Genomic DNA, 27,568 nt, shown 5'->3' with positions numbered 1-27,568 from the left:
TTTCCCCGGCAATGGAGGAAGCCAAGCTTTCCACCTGCCCTTGCTGGCCTAGGCCTCCACTCAAGGCTACAAAGTTTCAATGATAAAAGATACATAAATCCAAAAAGAAATGGCGGCAGCCACTGAGCTGCTAAGAGCAGGAGGCTAGGGTTGCCCCTGGCGATGGAGGAAGCCAAGCTTTCCACACACCCTGGCTGGCCCAGGCCTCAGCTTAAGGCTACAAAGTTTCAATTATAGAAAATACATAAATCTCAAGAGAAATGACTGCCACAGAGCAAGCAGAAGGCTTAGCTCCGCTCCAGGCTACAAAGTTTCAATTGTAGAAGATAAATAAACCCCAGATACCAGGGCCTCTGCTTGGGTCACCAGAAGGCATGGCCGGCCTGCAAACCACCACAGGCCCCTGGCCCAGGCCACCCCACGCCCCAAGGGAACCCCCACCCTGATCCAGGACACCCTTCAGGGCAAACCAGCTGGCCCCCACCAGTGCACCAGGCCTCTATCCTATCTAATAAAAGAGTAATATGCAGATTGACCATCACTCCAACACACAAGATGGCTGCCCCCATGTGGTCAAAGATCCTGCCCCCATGTGGACACAAGATGGCCACCACAAGATGGCCAGCAAGGGAGGGCAGTTGGGAGGGACCAGGCCTGCAAGGGAGGGCAGTTGTGGGCAATCAGGCCAGCAGGGGAGGGCAGTTGGGAGGGACCAGGCCTGCAAGGGAGGGCAGTTGGTGGCGATCAAGCCTGCAAGAGAGGGCAGTTAAGGGTGACCAAACCGGCAGAGGAGGGAAGTTGGGGGCGACCAGGCCTGCAGGGAAAGGCAGTTGGGAGGGACCCAGGCCTGCAGGGGAGAGCAGTTAAGGGGGACCAGGCCTGCAGGGGAGGGCAGTTAGGGGTGACCAGGCCTGCAGGGGAGGGCAGTTAGGGGCAAACAGGCTGGCAGGGAAGCAGTTAGGCATCAATCAGGCTGGCAGGGGAGTAGTTAGGGGGTGATCAGGCTGGCAGGCAGAAGCAGTTAGGGGCAATCAGGAAGGCAGGCAGGCGAGTAGTTGGGAGCCAGCAGTCCTGGATTGTAAGAGGGATGTCTGACTGCCCGTTTAGGCCCGATCCCGGTGGGATCAGGCTTAAATGGGCAGTCGGACATCCCTTGAAGGGTCCCAGATTGGAGAGGGTGCAGGCTGGGCTGAGGGACAGCCCCCCCCCCCCCCCCCCCGTGCATGAATTTCATGCACCGGGCCTCTAGTACATCTATAAGCCAAGGAACACCAAGGATTTCTAGCAAACTCCAGAAGCTAGGAAAGGCAAGAAACAATTCTCTTCTAGAGGAGAACATGACCATGCTGACCTTGATTTTAGATGTCTGGCCTCCAGATCATGAAAGAATAAATTTCTATTGTTTTAAGCTACTTAATTTGTTGTACCTCATTGCAACAACCTTAGGAAACTAATTAGCAATAAAACATAAGCATAGAATTGTGATGATCAGAACTACATTTAACTTAGAACAAATACTCATTCACCTTTTTATATTGTGAGAGAGAAACATCAATGATGAGAGAGAATCACTATCGGCTGCCTCCTGCACACCCCCTACTGGGGATTGAGCCCACAATCCAAGCATGTGCCCATGTCCATAATCAAACCCAGAGCCCTTCAGTCTGTAGGCCGACGCTCTATCCACTGAGCCAAACCAGTTAGGGCTCATCCACCTGTTTAAACAGAATTTTTAAAGAGGAAACAGTGGAGTTAAAAAAGTGTATTCATAACGCAACATGCCCCCACCCCTGCCTCTGCCTACCACCATCACAAATTTTACTCCCTGTGACACTGAAATCAAATGTTAACACACATCCCCAGCAGTTTACAGAGGAAAAGAAGGGAAACTGAGAGTGGAGTAATGGAAACATTTGGCATGGTGATCAACAGCAAGAATAGCTTTATCAGACTAGAGCAAGATTGGGTCTTGCCTATGTGCCAGCCAGACAAAAATATCTAACATTCAAGGACACAAAGAGAAATACTCTGGGGTTCTGCTATAATACTATTCATTATAATTCAGAATTTGGTGTACACGTTCATCCTGGATGTCGTCCAAATTGGACTTATTATGGAAGATGCCCTGTTGACTTCTTTTTAACACTCGTGCACCTACAACCGGGAAGAAAGAATGCCCCCAAGCAGAAAGGTTCCTGTAGAACCAGCCTCATTTTGGCCATTGTGGGAGCACGAAAATACTACGAAGAGACCACCAAATGCGGGAAACGTAGTCTTCCAAACAGGACTTTCTACACATCATTTGTTTTCTCTCTGCAAACTTCAACTGCTAGCCATCAAGTTTTCCAAAGACAGAGAAAAATGAACTATTCCCTCTGCTTGCAGCATTGGACAGCTCACTTGCTCAGGAGTAAATGTTCCCATACATCGGTCTTCCAAATAAGATTTGGGGAGACTATTTTGCAAGACTTTCCTCCAGGAAACAAATAAAAATAAAGACCAGTGGGATAAAGAAGGTCTGGAGGAGAGCAGCCCAGTAATGAAGAGCTTGCTGGAAAGTTGTCAGGACATTTGGCGCCTGTTAGTTTTGCATGTGACTCCCAAGGCATATCCTGACCCTGCTTTTATCTTAGTGAAGTGGTGAAGGGAATGGTTTCAGTCTGCAAGGAATTGTGAAGAATAATGTAATTTCCATGCTAATTTTAAAAATAACACATACGCTAAATCAATACCTTTATTGTCATTTCCAGGTAGTAGTCATATGTGAATGACTTAATTTAAAGAGCCATTGTGCACATTTTGAGTGGATGGTGTAAAATATATAGCAGAGGAAGGTCAAGGGTTCAGGATCCACAATGGAGGGAGGAATTGTACCAGTGAATTTACCCAAGGCTACCAAAAAATAAGAACCGCCAACCTCACTCAAATTGACTCTGATTTCTATCTCCAGATTTGGCAGAACAGTCCCATAGCTGGAATTCAGATCTAACAAGAATCACTGCATCAGTACAAGTCATAATTAGGCAATTATAGTTTCTAATGACATGATTGTTCATATGTATAATGACAGCATAATTAGTCCTCATCAGATTATGGGTTCAAATAGACTAAAGATTTCTATTTTTAAGAAAAGTGCTCATCATGCCGAAACCGGTTTGGCTCAGTGGATAGAGCGTCAGCCTGCGGACTGAAAGGTCCCAGGTTCGATTCCGGTCAAGGGCACGTACCTTGGTTGCGGGCATATCCCCAATGGGATGTGTGCAGGAGGCAGCTGATCGATGTTTCTCTCTCATCGATGTTTCTAACTCTCTATCCCTCTCCCTTCCTCTCTGTAAAAAATCAATAAAATATATTAAAAAGAAAAGAAAAGAAAAGTGCTCATTGGGCCCAACATCATTCTCAGGGCATTACATTGTTATTACCTACAGGATAAAACAGGCCTTTAGTCTTCTCCATATTTCTTTCTACATAGAGTAGGATGAAATAAACAATCTTCACAAACAGAGCTTTCTTCTTAGGTTCCCAACACTGCTTGACAACAACAACAACAACAACAACACACACACACACACACACACACACACCACATAGTCCAGAGGCATCTTTGATTCCCCATCTGCCACTTTTGCCATTTGAAGTCTCCTGCCAACCTGCCCCTTCTGTGTGTACAGATCTGTGTTATTTTTACCACAAAGCCCTGGAATCTTGAAGTACAAGAAATACATACTAGGAATATGTTTTTATTCAAACCTGTATTCATTCATGTGGTATCCAATAGTCTCAATAGTCTTAATCTCTCTGAGAAACTGGTTCTTCCCAGGACATCTCATGAGACCTTTTTCTGTCCTGCTAATTCAGTTTCTTCCCGTGGCCCAACCCTGAGCTGAATTCTCTACCTTATCCCTTGGGCCCCAGAAAGGTAAAAAGCTTATGTATAAGAAGCACAGCAAATTAAAGGGGAAATGTTTGCTTCAAAGTCCACACACTCACCCATGTGAACAATAAACAAGTATAGAAAACTCTTGCTTGCCAAAAATAAAAAGAAAATTATGTAAAATGATAACAAATAAGAAATACAGTGGGGTAAGTAAATAGAAATGTTTCCAAACCAGTAATCAAAAGTAAATCTTCAGAAGAGAATTTCAGGAAACTATATGCTATTCTTTAAGGAGAACACAATTGTGCGGATTTTGAGCATTAGGTTACGGTGGGGTTGGGTTTTTTAATAAGCAATCTGAAAGATTAAAAGAGATAGAAATAAATTAAAAAGAAGGAATTCAAGAAAACTAAACATGAAATGAAAGTAATCAGATCCACATCAAGTTTAATAGCTAGGAAAATGTTTATTATAATATTAAGTGATAAAAACAAGACATCAAACAGTTTGTACTATACTATTCCATCTAAAAGACAAAAATGCATTTTAAAAAGACTGGAAGGAAAGAGCATAAAACCAAGCCCTGTTTTCTCTTGGTTGTGAGATTAAAGTTTTCTTTTTTGCTTTTTTTGTTACTGCTTTGCGTTTTTACAAGTTTCCTAAAATGAGCGTATATTGCTTTTATAGTTGGGGCAAAAAGCATATCAGAAATTGCATTGGTATCTCTTTCCTCCACTCTGAAGACCGAGATCTGAGAAAGTCCTTTGCTTTTCCCTTGAAATTTTTCTGTTAAAAGTAAAATCATGTAAAACTTGTTGTCCTATTAGTCAGATCTCCTCCTCCACATCTGAGTGATACATCTCATTAAGCATTTCTGAGCCTTGTGGAATAGTATGTGGAGAGACAACCCTTGAGAATACTGACTGTCAAGAACCCCCAGGGCTCCCAGAAATCCATGCATGCTGGTATTACATTTGTGCCCATTAATCCCTATATAGCATGTGCCTTCCATCACCTCCCTTGCCATTTCCTGCTCAGAATATTGAGACCAGATGGAATTAGGTTAAACTGAAATTTGTAGATGATTTTTGAAAGGTAAAAATGAAAAAAAAAAGAAAGGAAGGAAGAAAGAAAGAAATAAAAGAAAAATAAATGGGGAGGGGAGGAAGAAAGAAAGAGAGGGAAGGAGGAAGGAAGGGCGTGAAGAAAGTTAAATCTGATGACTTGAGGGGAAGTCAGACCTGAAGTGCTGTGTGTGTATAAAAGTTTTCACTCTGAAAAGACACAACAATAACCTGCTCTGTGCCCCACAAGAACCAAGGGTCCATCTTTAACCCCATTCTACAGAAGAGGAGTCTTTCACATGCATCCACACAATAACTTACCTAACCTTAAATTGGTCAGTAATCAAGGAAGGTGTGGGGGGAAGCCAAGATTCGGATCCCCTGCCTTATATCAATTTTAAAGCAGTGTCCATTGTATATTAAAGACTTCGATTGTGTTAACGTGCAGTAAACTAATTGGCATCATTCTAGCTTTCCTGACTCATAAACTTAATGTTTTTTCAGCATCATTTTGACTGAGCTGATTTCCTAACCACAGTTTAATAGCAACGGCATTTAAAATAACAATCTCAAAAGTCTTTCCAGCCTCTCCAATTAGAGTAAAATAAATTGCCTCTTAGAATCAGAGGCTGTGCTTTCACAGGCTATGGTTTCTGATATCTTAACTATGAAGGAAAATGACGACTACGAATGTGACATTTTCATCTTACTCCTAGTTATCAAAATATTCCTCCTAGAACAAAAGCCACCTGCCTGGTCATGTCCTTTAACTTGGATCATCTTCTTGTGGTTTGGCTTGGCTTTCATTCATTTACTTAATTAGTTATTTTAGCTTTTATTGGATCTCTGGGAAAAGCTATGAGGTTAGGCTTGTTACCTCTGGAGCAGCCAAGAAGGTTTTCATGTTATCATTGCCAGCTAATATTTACTGAATCCTAGGTTCTAACAAACAACAGAAGGGCGGCTCCCACACAGCTTCATAATCTAAAGAAAAAAATAGGCAATCAGATCACTTTATAGTGTCTTTGTGATCTTTTTGTTCTTATCATTTACTAGGTGAACATAGTCCCTGGTTCTAAATCAATTTGTTAGCAAAGATATTAGAAATTGGTGGACCAGCAGGTTGGAGTATGGATCCAGGGGACCCTATCTGATTATGCCTGTATTGTTTACTCCAAGTTTACCTCAGTCAACCTTTATTTCTGGTTTAAAAGTCCATGAATGGGGTTTTTCTAGGACTTTAAGGACAAAATAATTAATTAAGAAGAAACAAAACAAACAACAGTGTCCAACCTTTCACTTGCACATACTGATTTCACACACACACACACACACACACTATAATACACACGTATTTGTCACTAATCTTTTCAGTAGGATAGCTGGTATCTTTCCAGCAACATTCCTCAGAAACCACTTGCTGCCTTAGGCTCTCCACAGGTAGAGCCTCTGCATGAAGGGGCCAGGAACTGAAAGACATTTGAGAATAGAGGGAACTAGGAAGGTCCATTCGGACTCGGCCCAGTGTAAGCACTATGTGCTCCCACTGTGGCTTTACGTGTTCTTTGGGATGCGATCCAGATGGACGTCCCTGCTGCTCCACTGCCTTCTTCTCTATATGACAGTCTTGGCTTTCTGGCTCCCACTTCAGGTTTTCTGGTTTTCACTTAGTTCTTATTCTTACTCAGTGTGGGTAGCTGACCATAGCCTGCTTTTAGTCCTTGGCTTGGTCTAGCCTCCCAAAGTTCCACCATTTGGACATAGACTTTTATTTATGACCCAGCTACATCCATGAACCTCTTCTCTCTCCAGCACTTGCAAACACATGGATGCTCTATTAGAAGGCTAGAGACAGATCCCCAGTCCTGTTCCTCATCATTAATATTTTTCTTTTATATCAGCATTTCCTGGTCCTTTACCATCTTCTTTGGTTTCTTGCTGATAGATTCCCTATAGTGTACAATTTCCAGGTATGATACATACACATGTATACATATATATGTACATATATGTGTTTGTGCATGCACATACTGTGTGTATGTGTGTTTGTAAAGCTTTGGCTTTCCCTGCTGTTTAAAATCAGTGATTTTATATTTCTGCTTCCTTTTTTTCATAGTCTCTTCCTTTTCTTTTGCTTTATAGGTATAATTCTCAGAATGTCAAAATCCACCTATTATACATGAGAATTCTTCCCACTGAGAAAAGATCAATTACCTTTTCTTTGAACTGAGTTTTGTCTATGGTTCTGAAGACTACACTGTAGTTTTAATCTCTCTACTTCACTCCTGCCAGGTCATAGAAGAAAGATTAAAGTCAATTCTGGAGGCCTGCAAGAAATGTCCCTTCACAATAGAACTAACAAGCTTAAATACGTTACTAGAGCTTAAAACAACCTCCCTCATTTAGAAGGAAGCAACTCACATACACTTCAGTCTGCACATATGTGCCTGCCTCAGTTTTGGAATAGCTTAACTGTTCTACTTGGACATTTTATTAATATACTAGAGGCCTGGTGCATGAAAATTCATGTACTGGAGGGGGGGTCCCTCAGCCCGGCCTGCCCCCTCTCACAGTCCGGGAGCCCTCAGGGACAGGAAACGACCTGGCGATCAGGGGAAGGCGATGCCCCATCACACCTCAGCTGCTGCCACTGCCAGCAACGCAAGCCTCAGCCGGCCCTGGTTACCTGAGCCTCGGGAAGCCCTGGCATCCAAGACTTGTCTGCACCTCGGGCCGGCCCTGGGTGGCTGGGGGGCTGAGGAGACTGGGGGACTCCAGATGTAGGCACGCAGAGTGTGCCTGCTGCCCTGGTGGGGCTGAGGGGACTGGGCACCGCCATCTTGTGGCTGTGGGCACTGCCATCTTTGAGGGTGTGGCAGTCAATTAGCATATTCCCTCCTTATTGGCTGTGGGCACTGCTATCTTTGTGATGGTGTGAGGGTCAATTAGCATATTTCTTCTTTATTAGATAGGATGCATAGGACCACAACAGCAAGGGTTATGAAATGACACCATCGTAGCTCTAAGCCAGTCCTCAGGACCTAGATAGATGATAGATGATAGATAGATAGATAGATAGATAGATAGATAGATAGATAGATAGATGATAGATAGATAGATGATAGATAGATAGATAGATAGATAGATAGATAGATAGATAGATAGATAGACAGATAGAGATATAACCAGCATTCTACTGAAGGACAATGGGCAGGCGATAACATCTGCACATACCATCTTATACTTGGGTTCATTGACACAGGGTTTACTTATGTTCTGTCTTCATTGCTAATCCAAAACCAACCAGGAGAAGGCAGTACAGGCTAAACAACAGAACTTGAAGTTGTCTTTAAAATGAAAAAAGGAATAACCTGATGCAGAGTCTTTATAGCATAAACCTCCTTTCATGTTGGGAACAAAAAAGCCTTCTCCATACTATCATTATCTGCTACACATCTTAACTCTCTCTCACATCTGTAACTCTTCACTTTCTCCTACCAACTTGCCCAGTCCTCCTTATACTTTAAAATACACATAATATATACACTGGAAAAACATCTACATTTTAAAGTTTCCCAATCCTGCCTTAATTAAATTCCTGAACTTCTTTCTCTACCATTATTACTTAAGGCAAAGTTTCCTCTTTAGAGAGCATTTTTAAGAGCCCTTGATGCTTTTGAATGACAAGACATATTAGACATGAGTCCTCAAGGCCACTTCCTTTGTTGCTCAAATACAAAACACTGAGTACATCTAAAAGAGGTCAGTTTCTTGCTAAATATGGAACATTCTTCTCTAAGGACACTAGGAGGTGAATAAAGCCTGCTCAGTAAAGGTCAGAAAGAGGATTTGAACCATAACCTCAGTATGTGGCATGCTGGGAATCCATTCACTCCGCTGCGTGAGGGGGCAGAGCAGCATCCCTTCTGTGTTCTTTCCACGGGACCCTGGAGAGAAAGGACCAAGTTGCTCTCTGGACAACTCTACAAATACAATTCTTCCACTGAGCAAAGTAGCATGAGCTTTGTTAATCATTAAGCCACACTTCCAAGCATTCTTGTTTGGATGGTTGAATTTTCTGGGATGATTATTACCAGGCTATCCCAAGAAAAAATATTAAGTTGCTAAATTGGGCTTTCATGCCTGCTATCTACAACTCATTCTTTAATGCCACCTTTATTCTTTAGTGCACAGGGGCTCCACATTAACCCCAATTAGCCAGAGTTTTCCTATTGTTTTCCTTTCCGACAGAAACTTGCTTTTAGTTCAATCTCTCTATGTGAACAGTATCGGGGTTTCTGAACATTTGAACACATGATCTCATTGTACTACTTCAAAACACACTCAACTTATAAGAGATTTTCGAATACTTTTCATTGCTAACGGGCACTTTAATTTCAATTCTCTGTATGATCACCAAACCTGCTGACGGGCTGAACCAAAGAGAAAAGTTGAAAATGCCATTTGCTTCTTAAATGATGAGGCTTAAATTAGATACAAGCTTTCCTTTTATTAGGCCAAACCATGATCTTGGTCCCCTACATCTTATACCCATTTCATTACAAGAAAAAGTGGCAAGGATATGGAAAAGAGAGTCCTCATTAAAAATTTTTTATGAAATATATTAAACATGCAGGTAGAAAGAGCAATATAATGAATTCCTATGTACCTATTACCCTGTTTTATCAAATATTTACATTCCAATTTTGCTTCAGGTTTACTTTTTAAAAAAGAAAATATTACAGATAGAATTAAGCCTTCCCATTTACCCTTCCCCATTCTTCGCTTTACTTTCCTCCAAAGAATAAATCTCAATCATGAATGATTCTATATATTGTTCCATATTTATAACCATAAGCATTATTTAATATTGTTTTGCAGTTAAACATTTACAGAGATGGAATATATATATATATATCATTCTACAAATAGTATTTTCACTCAATATTACGTTTTTTAAACATCCATATACTAAGCAGTAGGTATAACTCTATTCATCTCCTCTGGGTGAGTTTCAGATATGGTGCCTCTCTGACAATATGATGATCACAACATACTGCGAAAGCATATGTCCAAGGAGCACTCACTGCAATGGACACATCAGCTACCTCATTCTGTTCCTTATACTCTACCAAATGCCGCCCTAAATCATACTGGCTTTTTTGGCCGCCATTCCACACTGGTGACTCATTCTGGGCTCATGCCTACAATAATTCTCAAGTGTTTTTTTACCTGTATCCCTGTTAAGCCCTGGCATTCTCAGCCTTCATTTTAACAGTTCTTATTTTATTCAACTATAAGACATTACATTTGTGCCCATTAAGTTCTATTTGTTTCAGCCTGCTGAAAATATTTTGGTTCTTTATTCTTTCAATGTACTGGAATTCACTCGGACATTACATAATCTATGCACTGTATTTGTCTTCATCAAATTCATTGATTAAAATCTACCCTGTGGTCTGGACAAGGAGCTTTGTGCTATACTCACAGGCACATTTTTTTTCAAACTCATATTTTCAAAAGGTCATTTGAGTCATAAGGTCAGATCCTCTGACTCTATAAATCCATCTAAATGTGATAGTACAACCTCACATTTCTTCATCTTGACAACAAGGATATCATGGAAAACTTTATCAAATATCTTTCTAAATTTCAGATAGACTATATCTATTTTTTTCCGTAACCTTAGAAAATAAAAAAAATTGGAGCTATTTACTGATAGTATATTCCCAACGATCCTATATTAGATTTATTTGCTGTGCCCCTTTACAATGACTCTCCATCTACTTTTTAAATAATAAGTTTTAGAATTTTGCTTAGTATCTAAAATTGACATACTGGTTTACAGATCAAGGGATTCACTCTCTTTAACAGGATATGAACTTCACTTGTAGAAAAGATGTAGTAGGTCAATGTTCCTCCTGGCAACTAGGAAAAAACACACATAAATTACAAAAATCATATGTTTAAATATATCAGAAATCTGTGGAGTCAATGAGGATTAGAACTACAATTTCATATTCTAACAAGCCTTTGCTGGAAGAGTCGACAATTACCAGCCATTTTCTTTCCTGGGGTCATTTAACAACATTGAAATCAGCACAAGGATTGAGACTGGCTCTCAAAGAGGGACTATAATGGGAAAAGAGAAGGAAGTTGTGAAGTCAGAGGCTTCATAGCTGCTGACATGTATTAGGAACTAGGGAAGTCCCAGATACCAGGTCAGTTTTTGCCACGGGTCCATTGTGATCTGAGGCAGCATGGGAGGCTGGGGAGACTAAGCTGGGAAAGCAGATTTATATTCAAAACCTGCAATGGTGCAAATTGAACCCTCTTAGTGTGTCAATGCTAAGGAGATAGAGATCCACAAGTAACTTAAAAATACTCTAATGCAGTCTGAACACAGACCAATTCATGACTAGATTGAAGTGCGGTGCCCTTCAAACTTCCTTCCTAACAGAATACGGTGAGAACCTTCTTTAATGAAAATAGCATCATCTACACTCTCCATGGTTCTTCTATACACATTACCTGTCATAAAACAGAATATAGATAGGTACATGTAGAGTTAGAAAAATGTAACTAATAATGAAAAGGGGAAAAAAAGAAAATAATTCCGAGATCAACCAAAATAAACACTTAAAAATACTTTTATGAAACAATCAACAAAATAGAAAGGTAACCTACAGAATGGGAGAAAATATTGCAAACCATGTATATCTGATAAGAGATTAATATGCAAAACACATGAAGAATTTATACAAATCAATAACAAAAAAAATCCAATTAATAAATGGGCAGAAAAATTGAACAGATATAGTTCCAAAGAAGACATACAAATGGCCACCAGGTACATAAAAAGATACTCAGCATCACTAAATCCTGCTGTTTTTGACAACATGGGTGGATCTTGAGGGCATTGTTAAGTGAAATAAGTTAGACAAATAAAGACAAATACTCTAATCATAATACTCTAATACTCAATAAGGGCTTAATCTCCAACATGTATGGGGAACTCATACATCTTAACAAAAGGAAGATAAACAATCCAATCAAAAAATGGGCAACGGACCTAAATAGATACTTTTTGAAAGAAGACAGAAGGAAGGCCAAGAGACATATGAAAACATGCTCAAAGTCACTAATCATCCGAGAGATGCAAATCAAAACAACAATGAGGTACCATCTCACACCTGTCAGAATGGCTATCATCAACAAATCAACAAACGACAAGTGCTGGCGAGGATGCGGAGAAAAAGGAACCCTTGTGCACTGCTGGCGGGAATGCAGACTGGTGAAGCCACTGTGGAGAACAGTATGGAGTTTCCTCAAAAAACTAAAAATGGAGCTCCCATTTGACCCAGTGATCCCACTTCTAGGAATATATCCCAAGAAACTAGAAACACGAATCAGAAATGATATATGCACCCCTGTTTTCATAGCAGCACAATTCACCATAGCTAAGATTTGGAAACAGAAACAAAAAACCAAATACTCTATGATATAACTTATATGGGGTTGGGCAAAAGTAGGCTTACATTTGTTTGAATGAAAAATAATACAATAATTAATAAATATAATACAAGAATAAACTCTATTAACAAATTGAGTTAATCCCCAGCTCCCTCTGATTGCTGGCTCCACCCCTGCCAAGGACTAAAGCCTCAGTGCCTGGGCAGGGGACCCCCAGATCCCTCCGATCGCTGGCTCCGCCCCTGTCAAGGCCCCAAGCCTCTGGTTGAGGCTTGTGTCCTTGGCAGGGCGCCCCCCCAGCTCCCTTCAATCGCCTGCTCTGCCCCTGCCAAGGCCCCAAGACTCTGGCCGAGGCTTGGGTCCTGGGCAGGGCCCCCCCAGCTCCTACCGATCGTCCAGACCCACCCTGGGCCTACCTCGCAGTGACCTGGGTACTGAGAAAGTTCCTAGGACCCAGGCTGCTGGGCACCAACGTATGCAAATTAACCTCCATCTTTGTTGGGTTAATTTGCATACTCACTCTGATTGGCTGTGGGTGTAGAGGAGGTATGGTCAATTTGCATGTTTGTCTATTATTAGGTATGATGATAACACTGAATTATATACTTAAAAGTTGCTAAGAGACTAGGTTTTAAATGTTCTCACCACAAAAAGAAAATATTTATGTAACATGAGGAAGGTGTAAGATAACACTGTAGTGGTAATCATTTTGTGGTAATATATAAGCATATCAAATCAATAAGTTATATACCTTAAACTCACACAATGTTATTTGTCAATTATATCTCAACAAAGCTGGAAGAAATGAATGAATACTTTTCAAATGCACATGAACATCTACCAAAATAGATACAGAATCACAAAGTAGTCTCAAGAAATTTCAGAGGACTGAAATCAAACAAAATATATTCTCTGATCACACTGGAATGACAATGAATCACAATGAAGTAAGAGCAATAATAACTAGCATGTGCCATGCAGCTAAAGCAGTGCTTAGGGAAATTTTTTATCTTTAAGTGGATATATTAGGGGGAAACTTGAGAATGAGTGATCTAAGCTTCTAACTCAAGAATCTATCTAAAAAATAGAATATTAAACCTAAAGAGGTGACCTTGAGGTAGCCCCAAATTAGAAATTGCAACCTCTATGATTGGCATTAAAGATTGAAGGAAGCTACAGTCTAGAATAAGCAGAGAGAGGACTCCAACTATGGAGTGCCCACTTGGTCCTGATGTATTATCCATTTATCCATTGCTGGATTCACTTTGGTAATAATTTATAGAAGAATTTTCATTGATATTCATGAGGATATCAGCTTGTAATTTTTTTGTCTTGTCATATTTTTGTATCAGGTTAAGCTGGTTGCATAAAATGAGTTGGGAAGTATTTCCTCCTCTGATTCTGGAAAGTGTGTGTAAGAATGGTAATATTTCTTCTTTAAATTTATGATAGAATTTTTCAGGGATGACATCTGGGCCCGGAATTTTCTCTGAGGGAATGCTTTTGGTTATTAACTCAATTATGTTAATAGATATTAAGCTAATAGATTTCCTATTACTTCTTAGATAAGTTTTGGTAAATACTATTTTTCAAAAAATTTCCTCATGTAATCTATGTTGTCAAATTCATTAGCATGAGGTTGCTTCCAATAGTCCATTATTGTACTTTTAATGTGTGAGATTTGTTACAAAGTCAGGCTTTTATTCCTAATATTGGTAATTTGTATTCATTCTCTCTCTTTTTCTCTATCTCTCTCTTTCCTAAATTGATCTTACTAGATATTGATGACTTCCATTAATCTTTTCAAAGAAAGAACTTTGGCTTTGTTAATTTTCTATCTTATGTCTCATTTCTGTTTATTGATGTTTGCTCTTGTTTTTACTATAGATTTCCCTCTACTTCCTTTCGGTTCACACATTTGCGCTTTCTCCTCTTTAAATCCTTGTTTCTGATTGCTGAGCATGGGATCACCCAGTTGGGGACACCCTAGGAGAGTGCAGGGGAAAGTTGTTTTTCTGGAACCTGGGGATCGGAGCAGGGAGTGACCGTTGGAGAACCAGCTCTGAGGCAGCCCACTCCCACAAACCGGTATTGAGTGCCACAGGGAAAGCAGGATTTAAGCACAGGCTAGAGAGGACCTATAGACCCGGAGGTCAATCCAGAAACACTGCCACCCAGGGGTTGAATCACAAATTGACTCTTGTGCAATCACAATTAAGGAATACAAGAAAATAAGACACAATGGCTGCTTTAAATCAGGACTGGCTTACAACACTGAGGAGCAGTGGAATTCAGGGAACTACAATACTGTCCTGACTAGGAAACAGGCGTGCCAAACAGAACAATAGAGGAAGTGAATGACCTTCGCTACTGCACATTTTATTTTATTTTTCATCTTTTACTTAAGAAACTAATTTTTTTTCCTCACTTGATTTTACCTTTTTAATTATTACATTTTTATTTTCAATCAGTATTATTACTACTACTACTTTACCTCTTTTTTTAAAAAGTGTCATTTTATTTTCTCTTTATTTGACTTTGAGATTAGTGTTCTACATTCTATTTCCATCTTTCTTTAGCATCATTCTACTCTATCTCAACTCTACCTTTATGCCATCACTCTCTTCCTAACTTTCCCCCTTTTGTTGTCCTGTTTCTCTTACTGACTCCTGCTTTAGATTCTCCCTACTCTTTCTTTATACCCCCTGTTAAAATTTTACCCTACTTATATATCTAATTTCCAATCCCCTGCTCTGAGTTCATACACACCTCTCTCTTCTCTGTCTTTACTATCCAAAAAATTGTTTTTCTCTCTGTCCTTTTGTTGTTGTTTGCTTGAATGTTGATTATATCAATTTTTATGCTTGTTTGTGAGATTGTTTTGCTTATTCTTATTTTTTTTGTTTTTTTGTTTGCTTTGTTTTTGTTTGTTTTTTGCTCCTGTTTTCCCTCGCCTCGCATGATATTAGTTGTTGTTTATAGTTTGTATTCATCTCCAGGTACTTGTTGCTGCCATTTGCTGGATTAGTGGCTGTTCTATTGGAGTTTTCTCCCCATATATACAGTTTGTTTCCTTCTTCTTTCCTACTCTCTTTCCTTTCTCTCTTACTTTTTTTTTTCTTTTTCCTTCTCCCAATTTCATTTTGGCACTCCTTTCTTTCTTTTTTTTCTCTTCTTCTTTGTCTCCTATCCCCTAATTTTCCTTTCTCTGCTGGTCACCTATATTTTGGGTTATTAATATCGTGAATACATTTCTGTTCAGTGCCTTGTGTGTTGTACCTGGTTGTGTTGTATTTTGTGGCTTAAAATCAATGCAGGAGAGAGAGAACTACATAACCAGACATCCAGAGAAGAGAGACCATGGGGAGACAAAGAAACAGCGCTCATAAGAAAGAAAAGCAGGCATCACCAGAAAAGTAAGTAAACGAAATGGAGAAAAGCAAACTGTCAGGGAAAGAATTCAGAGAAATGGTCATAAGGTGGCTGAAAAGAATGGAAGACAAATTCAACAATATGAGTAAGAACCAAGAGGAAATAAAGAAACAAGAAGAAAAGAAAAATGACATTGCTGCTGTAAAGAACTCAATAGAAAGCATCAAGAGTGGACTAGAAGAAACAGAGGACCGCATCAGTGAGCTAGAAGACAAGGTGGGAAAAATACCCAAGTAGAGCAGCTTTTAGAAAAAAAAAATAAAAAGCAGGAGGAGAGCCGAAGGGAACTTTGGGACACCACAAAACAAAACAACATCCGCATAATAGGGGTTCCAGAAGGAGAGGAAACTGAGCAAGGAATAGAAAACCTGTTTGAAGAAATAATGACGGAAAACTTCCCTGATACAGGGAAGAAAAAACCCACACAAATCCAAGAGGCTCACAGAGTCCCAAGCAAAATGAACCCCAAAAGACTGACGCCAAGGCACATTATAATTAAATTGGTAAACACCAATGACAAAGTAAGAATCTTAAAAGTGGCCAGAGAGAGACAGAAAGTTAACTACAAAGGACCCCCCATGAGACTAGCAACTGATTTCTCAACAGAAACTCATCAGGCCAGAAGGGAATGGAATGAAATATACAAAGTCATGCAAAGGAATGGTCTGAATACAAGAATACTGTACCCAGCAAGGCTATCAATCAAAATTGAAGGTGAAATCAGGAGCTTCACAGCAAAAAAGGACTAAGGGAATTTATTACCACCAAACCAGCAATGCAAGAAATGCTAAAGGGTCTGCTGCAAAAAAAAAAAAAAAAAAATAGAAAAGAAAAGAAATAGGAAGCAAAGAAGGAACATAGGGGTAAAGAATAAAAATGGTGACAAATAAGTACCTATCAATAATAACTTGAAATGTAAATGGATTAAATGCCCCAATCAAAAGACATAGGGTAGCTGAGTGGATAAGAAAACATGACCCATATATCTGCTGTCTACAGGAAACCCACCTCAGAAAAAAAGACTCACACAGACTGAGGGTGAAGAGATGGAAAAAAGGTTTTCCAGGCGAATGGAAATGAAAAAAAAGCTGGGGTAGCAATACTTATATCTTACAAATTAGATCTCAAAGTGAAGGACATAAAAAGAGATAAGGAAGGCCACTTCATAATACTAAAGGGAGCAATCCAACAAGAAGAAATAACTCTGGTAAATATATATGCACCCAATACAGGAGCACCCAAATACATAAAAAAAAACTCCTGGAGGATATCAAAGGAGAGATTGACAGCAATACAATCATAGCAGGAGACTTTAATACCCCACTATCACCATTGGACAAATCCTCTAAACAAATGATCAGCAAAGAAATATCAATCCTAAATGACTCACTAGACCAGATGGAATTAATTGACATCTTCACAACATTTCACCACAAAGACACAGAATATATATTCTTCTTAAGTGCACATGGGTCATTTTCAAAGATAGACCATACATTGGGTCATAGGCAAAGTCTCCTCAAATTCAAGAAGATAGAAATCATACCAAGCATCTTCTCAGACCACAGTGGCATAAAACTGGAAATCAACTACAATAAAAACAATCCAAAGAAATCAAACACATGGAGACTAAACAGCATGCTATTAAACAATGACTGGGTTACCAGAGAGATCAAAAAATAAATAAAAAACATCATGGCAACAAATGTCAATGAAAACACAACAATCCGAAATCTATGGGACACAGCGAAAGCAGTCTTGAGAGGGTGTTCATAGCACTACAAGCCTACTGCAAAAAAAAAAAACAAGAAACAATGGTAATAAATTACCTAACCCTACAACTCAAAGTGTAAGAAAGAGAGCAACAAGAAAAGCCCAGTGTAAGCAGAAGGAAGGAAATAATAAAGATCAGAGTGGAGATAAATGACACTGAGACCAAAAAAACAATACAAAAGATCAACAAAACCAAGAGCTGGTTCGTTGAAAGGATAAATAAGATTAATGAACCTCTAGCCAGGCTCACCAAGAAGTAAAGAGAGAGGACCCAAATAAACAAAATCAGAAATGAAAGAGGTGAAATAACAACAGACCCCACAGAAATACAAAGGATTGTTTAAAAATACTATGAACAACTCTATTCCAACAAACTGGACAACCTGGAGGAAATGGACATATTCCTAGAAAAATATAACCTTCCAAAACTCAATCAGGAAGAATCTAAACATCTCAATAGGCCAATAACTATGGAAGAAATCGAAGCAGTCATCAAAAAGCTTCCAGCAAACAAAAGCCCAGGGCCAGATGGCTTCACATGGGAGTTTTACCAAACATTCAAGGAAGAGCTAAAACCTATCCTCCTCAGACTATTCCAAAAATTTCAAGAGGAAGGAACACTTCCAGGCTCATTCTATGAAGCCAGCATCACCCTAATACCAAAACCAGATAAAGACAACACAATGAAAGAGAATTACAGGCCAATATCCCTCATGAACATAGATGCCAAAATCCTCAACAAAATTCTAGCAAATTGGATCCAGCAGTACATCAGAAAGATCATACACCATGACCAAGTAGAATTTATTCCAGGAATGCAAGGATGGTACAATATCTGCAAGTCAATAAACGTGATACATCACATAAACAAATTGAGAGATAAAAATCACATAGTCATATCAATTGATGCAGAAAAAGCATTTGACAAAATCCAACACCCTTTCTTGATGAAAACTCTCAACAAGATGAAAATAGAAGGATCATGCCTCAACATAATAAAAGCTATATATGATAAACCCACAGCTAACATCATACTCAATGGGCAAAAACTAAAACCATTTCCCCTAAGAACAGGAACAAGACAGGGATGCCCACTATCACCACTCCTGTTTGACATAGTACTGGAAGTATTAGCCATTGCAATTAGACAAGAAGAAGAAATAAAAGGCATCAAAATTGGAAAAAAAGAAGTAAAGCTGTCCTTATTTGCAGATGACATGATATTGTACAAAAAAAAAAAGACTCCATCAAAAAACTAATAGACTTAAGAAATGAATTCGGCAGTGTAGCAGGATACAAAATTAACGCCTAGAAATCTATGGCATTTCTATACACCAATAGTGAACTTACAGAAAGAGAGACTAAAAAAGCAATCCCATTTTCCATCGCACCAAAAAAATTAAGATACCTAGGAATAAACTTAACTAAGGAGGTAAGAGACCTATATGTGGAAAACTACAGGACACTGAAAAAAGAGATAGAGAATGACATAAACAGATGGAAGAACATACCATGTTCATGGATGGGGAGAATCAAAATCATTAAAATGTCCATACTACCCAAAGCAATCTATAGATTCAATGCACTCCCCATTAAAATACCAATGGCATATTTCACAGACCTAGAAAGAAATCTCCAAATATTCATCTGGAATAAAAAAAAAGACCCCAAATAGCTACAGCAATCCTGAGAAAGAAGAACAAAGTAGGTGGGATCTCAATACCAGATTTCAAGCTGTATTACAAAGCCTCTGTTCTCAAAACTGCCTGTTACTGGCACAAGAACAGACATATAGATCAATGGAATAGAATAGAGAACCCAGAAATTGACCCAAATCACTATGCTCAATTAATATTTGACAAAGGAGACATGAACATACAATGGGGTCAAGACAGTCTCCTCAATAAATGGTGTTGAGAAAATTGGACAGATACATGCAAAAAAATGAAACTAGACCACCAACTTACACCATACACAAAAATAAATTGAAAATGGATCAAGGACTTAAACATATGACGAGAAACCATAAAAATACTGGAGAAATCACAGGCAGGAAAATCTTTGACATATGCCAAAGCAATTTCTTCACTGATACTGCTCCTAGGGCAATGGAAACTAAAGAGAAAATAAACAAATGGGACTACATCAAAATAAAAAGCTTTTGCACAGCAAAGGAGACCATCAATAAAACAACAAGAAAGCCCACTGCATGGGAGAACATATTTGCCAATGATATCAACGTTGAGGTTTTAATCTCCAACATTTACAGGGAACTCATGCAGCTTAACAAAAAGAAGATAAACAAGCCAATCAAAAAATGGGCAACTGATCTAAATAGATACTTTTTGAAAGAAGACAGAAGGAAGGCCAAGAGACATGAAACCTGCTCAAAGTTACTAATCATCAGAGAGATGCAAATCAAAACGACAATGAGGTACCATCTCACACCTGTCAGAATGGCTATCATCAACAAATCAACAAACGACAAGTGCTGGCGAGGATGCAGAGAAAAAGAAACCCTCGTTCACTGCTGGTGGGAATGCAGACTGGTGAAGCCACTGTGGAAAACAGTATGGAGTTTCCTCAAAAAACTAAAAATGGAACTCCCATTTAACCCAGTGATCCCTCTTCTAGGAATATATCCCAAGAAACTAGCAACACAAATCAGAAAGGATATATGCACCCCTCTATTAATAGCAACACAATTCACCATAGCTAAGATTTGGAAATAGCCAAAGTGCCCATCAGCAGATGAGTGGATTAAAAAACTGTGGTACATCTACACAATGGAATAGTACGCTGCGGTAAAAAAGAAGGAGTTCTTACCATTTGCGACAAGATGGATGGAGATGGAGAGCACTATGCTAAGTGAAATAAGCCGGCCAGAGAAAGATAAATACCACATGATCTCACTCATTTATCCTATCTAATAAAAGAGTAATATGCAAAGTAACCATCACTCCGCTACACCCACAAGCCATGCCCACAAGCCACGCCCACCAGCCAATCAGGAGCGAATATGCAAATAAACCCAACCGAGATAGCTACCGCCACAGAGAGCAGGAGGGAGGAATGGATTTCCCCAGCAATGGAGGAAGCCAAGCTTTCCACCTGCCCTTGCTGGCCTAGGCCTCCACTCAAGGCTACAAAGTTTCAATGATAGAAGATACATAAACCCAAACAGAAATGGCAGCAGCCATGGAGCTGGAAAGAGCAGGAGGCTAGGGTTACCCGCGGTGATGGAAGAAGCCAAGCTTCTACAGCCCTGGCCGACCCAGGCCTCTGCTTAAGGCTACAAAGTTTCAATTATAGAAGATACATAAACCCCAGATACCAGGGCCTCTGCTTGGGTCACCAGGGGGCATGGCCAGCCTGCAAACCACCACAGGTCCCTCTCCCAGGCCGCCCCATGCCCCAAGGGAACCCCCACCCTGATCCGGGACACCCTTCAGGGCAAACCAGCTGGCCCCCACCCGTGCACCAGGCCTCTATCCTATCTAATAAAAGAGTAATATGCAGAATGACCATCACTCCAACACACAAGATGGCTGCCCCCATGTGGTCAAAGATCCTGCCCCCATGTGGACACAAGATGGTCACCACAAGATGGTCAGCAAGGGAGGGCAGTTGGGAGGGACCAGGCCTACAAGGGAGGGCAGTTGTGGGCGATCAGGCCAGCAGGGGAGGGCAGTTAGGGGTGACCAAGCCGGCAGAGGAGGGAAGTTGGGGTGACCAGGCCTGCAGGGAAGGACAGTTAGGGGTGACCAGGCCTGCAGGGGAGGGCAGTTAGGGGTGACCATGCTGGCAAGGGAGGGCAGTTAGGGGCAAACAGGCTGCAGGGGAGCAGTTAGGCATTAATCAGGCTGGCAGGGGAGTGGTTAGGGGGTGATCAAGCTGGCAGGCAGAAGCGGTTAAGGGCAATCAGGAAGGCAGGCAGGCGAGCAGTTGGGAGCCAGCAGTCCTGGATTGTGAGAGGGATGTCTGACTGCCCGTTTAAGCCCGATCCCACCAGGATTGGGCTTAAACGGGCAGTCAGATATCCCTCGAGGTGTCCCAGATTGGAGAGGGTGCAGGCTGGGCTGAGGGACACCCCCCTCCCCCGTGCACGAATTTTGTGCACCGGGCCTCTAGTGGAATATAATGAACAACATAAACTGATGAACAAAAATAGATCCAGAGACAGAGAAACATCAATCAGAACGTCAAACCTCAGGGAAGGTAGGGGAGGGTGGGGGTAGGGGGAGAGATCAACCAAAGGACTTATATGCATGCATATAAGCCTAATCAATGGACACAGACAACAAGGGGTTAGGGTCATGAATGGGAGGTGGGGGGCAATGGGGAAATAAGGACACATATGTAATACCTTAATCAATAAAGAAATTTTAAAAAATAAAATAAATAAAATAAAATATACAGTATGGCCTGTTTCCTCATTAAACCCTAACTGATAAGCAGTTTCATAAGAAGGTATACTTTCCATTGTCTTTGATACTTAGCATATAATTCTTCCTCTACCCCAAATACCATCTACTGCCTCTATTCCCCAACTCCTCATACACAGAGCTCACCAGCTAATATCTACATCTCCCTTTGAATTCAGCTTCAAGGGCATGTTCTCAGGAAGTGCTTCCTTCCTAATATTCCATAGCACCCTGTGTGTGCTCTCATCATAACCCCTACCACACTGAATTGCCTATTAACTTGTTAGTATAGAGATAGATAAATAGATAGATGACAGGTATATATATGTTTCCATATCTCTATGTACTAAATATAGATCAATATATAACTATTTAGCTATATAGATATATCCTAGAATATATAGATATATTATATAAAATAACTAGAGGCATAAAAATTCATGCACTGGGGGGCCCATAAGCCCCGATCTGCTCCCTCTCACAATCTGGGACCTCTCGGGTAGGGTTCCTAGGCCTGGCGGGCAATTAGAGCCTATTGGGGCTTTCCTTCCCCCGGCTGCCGGCAGCTGGTCCCATCCCACTGCTGCCACTGCTTGCCATCTGTGTGGCGCTGCCCTCCCCCCTTTCCCCCCCCCCCCCGGCCCCGCCAACAGTCACCTCCCTCTACAGGCGACAGGCATGGGGTGCGATCGCTTGGCTGGCCTGGGCCTCCCTCTGCCTGGCGATTGCTGGCCACCCCACCCAGCTGCCACAGCGCAGCAGCGGAGTAGCCTGGGCCTCCCTCTTTTTTTTTTTTTTTTTTTTTTTTTTAAGTAAGAGTAATGTTTACTAAGCGACACAGGACTGAGTACTATGAAGGGTTTACCAGGATGGAAATGCACCCCACCCCTGCCCCTGCCACCCCCAACACCCAGAGACTACAGTACTTACAAGTTACAGGCAACAGCCATAACTGCTGAATATCTGTTCATAACAAACAAACAATAGCATATTTATACTGTATCACATCGAGTGATTATAGAAATCCATTTATATATTGCTTTATAAAATCTTTTTTTTTTGTAAAAAAAAATTTTTTTAAGTATAAAAAATATGTGCAGTTGAAAGCCTTGCCAGGACAGCCAGTGTGTAAATATTCAGTGAGTATGTGCTTTGGAAGGGCGCCCGTGCCTCATGCCCCCAGCAACTCCAGCAGAGCCAGCGAGGGTGCACCCTGGCTGCCACTCTGGGCAGGACTGGGCTGGACCACAGTGGGTGGGTACAGCAGGGCCTGGCACTGTGCCCTTCTCCAGCCTTGCATCAGGATCAGGGTCAGGGTCAGGGTCAGGGGTGGGGGCAGGCAGACTGCAGTTTCACTCTGAGTTCCATCCTCAGCCTAATTTTGGTTGCAACTCGTGGCTTTTCCTGGCTGCTCAGAGGTCCTTTGGGTGGGTGTCCTGGCGGAGAGGCCGGAGAAGTGCCCACAGCTGCCTGGTTGGGTGTCTCTCTGGCCCAGAGCCTCTGTCTTGCTTCCTGCAAGCCTGGCCCCAGGCAGAACAGGCCCCCCTCTCAGGACTACTTTGGTCTCAGCGCTTGGTCCTGGGTTTCATCAGCCTGGGTTTCTTCCCCTGGTGTGGCTGATCTGAGTTTCACAAAACAGCCCAACCAATATTGGCTGTGCTGAGCCTCATTGAGGAGTTTTTCATGCAGCAAGGAAGAGCCCTCTGGGAACAACCTTTTTGCTGGAAACCAGTTCCAGCATGTCATAATTACAAGAGTTTCATCACAAGGTTGGTGAAGCTTAGGGGGCTCAACAAGGGCTGAGCCACATATGTAATTACCTGTTGGAACAGCTAAACGGCACTTCCCCCAAACCTGAATAGGGTAATTGTTTGCTGCTAGACAGCTCAGGGCATCTTAAATCTGCATGTTATTGCCTCCTGTTGGCCAAACACCTGAACAGCTGTAGGCTATTCCCCAAACTGACAATGCTTCTGTACCCTACCCTTTGAAACCTTACCCTTTGAAGTATATTATCTCCACCTTACCTTAGGACAAATTGTGTTAATAGCATGGGGTCCTTAGACAAGGGGTAGTCTTTTAGCTCCTTTAGCTGAAGATCCTCTGACTCCCAATGCGTTTCAAAATTATCTTTCATCGTTGGACTCCTTCTTAAACGAATAATTTTTTTTTTGCTGTTAATGCCTATTTTCAAACTGATGACCATTCTGGTCCAGGCACTGCTAATAATGCAAAGCGATAGAATCACAAATATCAAGAATCATTTTGTTTGGTATTTGGCGCCCTCAATTCATAAACTGCTGCCGGTTTTGTACTGTAAACTTTATATATCCCCATGAAAAAGTCTAGTGAATAAATTTTCTTTGTTCAAAGGTTAGTCTGGCTTCACCCATTATTTCAAATCAGTTAAACCTGAGAAACAGTGAAAATTAAGTGAGTGACCAGCTGTTAACGTGTGTATACATTTTTGGGATACTCTGTGTCCCACCAAAAATCTATATACACTTAGAATAATTATAAAGGCAGTGCTTATACTTCAACTGCGATTTTAAGCTTCCAGTAGCATTTTAGAATGAATTTCCTTTGTTCAAAGCTTAATCTGGCTGAAAAAAGAAGCATCAGTTGAGCTATCAGCTGTTAAGGTATGTATGTATGTTTTTGGAACACCCTGTATATAATAGTCAGGAGATCTCAAAGTCCTTCACATATCCTGGCATTTGATAGGGCACAGGATGTTGAATGTGTAGAAGGAGTAAGGAAAGACTTGCTCCCAACTCTAGACCTCAGGCCAGTGGAAATGCTACAATATTAAATACCTGGATTCATTAGGCGTGCGCCTCATATAGCTAATTCAGAAATCAGGCTTTTAGAGACATAGAATTACTAATTCATTAACAGTTTTATGTTAGCATTTGAAATATGCCTGTTCATTTAATGCAGCTTTGTGCAATATAAAAATACCTACCAATATAAATGTTCAAACAAAAAGCCCACAGTCACAGCCATAATTACAATAAAATGAATGAGGTCAAAATTAATTACTACTCACTGAGCATAAATTGTTCATCAATCTGGACAAGTGGGAAGGCACTGGCTATTTCCCAGGCTGCACAGGCATCAGACGAGTTGTCAGTTACTGACCTGCAGCGGGGCCCTGCTCACCACCACGCTTGCCCTGCCACATGGGAGAGAAGCGAGTCCAGCTAGAACGGCTCTGGGCTTGGCAGCTGCTGGCTCAGAGCATGATGCTGGTTGCAGAAGAAATGTATTAGCCCAGCCAAGTCCTTCCCTCCCCGTGAAGACCCCCTTAGCCACCTCTACCCAGTGACCTTATTCACCCTTGCTGCCTGTATGGCTTCCTTGACATGTGGATGTCCTTGGGTTGTTATTTTCCTGCTGAGTGCTTAGATCATGGCTCCCAAGCCCTCTCCCCTCACCTCACCTTCTCCAAAGAGGAATCTATTAAGCAGTTAAAGACAATTGATGAAAGCACACTAAAGGGCCACCATCAAGATGCTCAACAGAGGTGATAGCCAAGGCAGAAAGAGATGAGAGAAGCTGAGCAAAGGCCCCAACCCAGAAGGCATCCTCTCCTCTATCAGACCCTCCCCACACCGTTCAGATGCAGCATTTGTACTTGGATGTCGAAAATAATTCCTATAAATGCTATCCCCAATATAAATTAGGCCTCAACCTTATTTTTTTTCCCCACAGAGATATAATACTTGCTAGTATTGTAGCCTGCTACTGCATAATGCGTTGTGTGTTTACTTCTGTAATAGCTTTTCCTCTCTAAACTCTAAGCTTCATGAAGGCAGAGTTTGTCTGTCTGTCTGTACTGTACTTTTAGGCCTGGCACATAGTAAGTCCTCAGTATTTGCTGAGTAAATGGATGTATGTGTGAGGTTCTAAGGGATTCTTGCAGCACAGCCTTAGTGAGGCCTTTGATGGGAAGTTCTGAGAGGCTAATTGAGGTACAGATGTGGTTGAGGGGCCCTTTTGGGGAGACAGCTTTCCTTCCTAGCAACAAGAGTGTCTGGGGTTAGGACCAGATGAGATAAATTAAAGATCTAACTACCCACGGATTTTCCCAGACTTGTGACGCATAAGGACTTAAAAGCAGAGATAGTTAAGTTTCTTTTTAGTTTGTATATCCCAGGCCACAATACAGGGAAAGAGGTGAGGATTCAGGGTAGAAGCTCGAATAAGGAATAAAGAAAGTGCACTTGCTTGGAACATCCCCTGTATATGTTAAGATCCTGCATTTGGAGCATGGAATATAGGAGATTTGACTTATCCAACTAAATTTATTTATCCAAATAAAACAAGTTTCTTGAGGACAGGAACTCTGTTTTACACTATAGGGCCTTCCTTAAATCATGTTATTTAATCATTGTTTACTCCCATAAAAAGTATCCTATCTAATAAAGAGGGAATATGCTAATTGACCCTTACGCGGTCACAAAGATGGAGGCACCCACAGCCAATAAGGAGGGAATATGCTAATTGAATGCCATGCCTTCAAAGATGGCAGCACCCATAGCCACAAGATGGTGGCACTCAGTCCCCTCAGCCCTGTCTGGGCGGCAAGCACACGGCAAGGCTGGGTCCGCCCCTAGGCAGGCCTGGCCACTCCACACACCTGCCACCGGATTCCCCCAGTCCCCTCAGCCCCCCAGCCACCCAGGGCCAGCCCAAGGTGCAGGCAAGCCTCTGATATTGGCTGCCCAGCCATCCAGGGCTGGCCCAAGGTGCAGGTAAGCCTTGGATGGCTCAGGTAACCAGGGCCAGCCAAGGCTTGTACTGCCGACAGTGGCAGCAGCAGAGGTGTGATGGGGTGTCGCCTTACCCTGATCACTGGGTCGCTTCCCACCCCTGAGGGCTCCCAGACTGTGAGAGGGGGCAGGCCAGGCTGAGGGACCCCTCCTCCAGTGCATGAATTTTCATGCACCGGGCCTCTAGTATATGTATAATTATATATGTAATATCTATTATATATGTACTCATTTCAATATAACAAGTATTTCAACTACCTTTACCTCAAGGTATTTCTATGGGCTCAGAAGCAAGGGTGGCTAAATGACCAGAGATGTTCAAGGAAGAACTTAGCCTGGACTCAGACAGGAGCTCCCCCAGATTATTAGAAGCACCTGACAATTCAGGGGCTGCCTGCCACTGCTGTTCCCATGGAAACAGACATTGCATCTCAGAAACGTAGAGTGTGAGAGCTTAAACTAATCATTGTAGTGCAAAAAGATAAAAAATAACATCCTATTTTCTTCTCATAGTGTGGGAATGGTGATTAGGTTCATGCACCCTGATCCCTTTTCCTGGGAGGAGGTTTTCGTTGAAATAGGGATAGACTTACATCCTATTAAAACGTTTTTTGTACCTGTTCATTGCAAGCTACACCAATACCATTTCCCACCAACACTTCAAAACTCAGCAAGACCCCAATCCAAGAGTTAAGGAGGAATTATAATGTTAAACCAAACAGCCTGATGTGTACCATTTATTTTGTACCC

The sequence above is a fragment of the Plecotus auritus genome (assembly GCF_963455305.1).
Source record: "Plecotus auritus genome assembly, chromosome: 3".
In the NCBI taxonomy this organism is placed as follows: Eukaryota; Metazoa; Chordata; class Mammalia; order Chiroptera; family Vespertilionidae; genus Plecotus; species Plecotus auritus.
Note: the sequence above shows the minus strand (reverse complement) of the source record.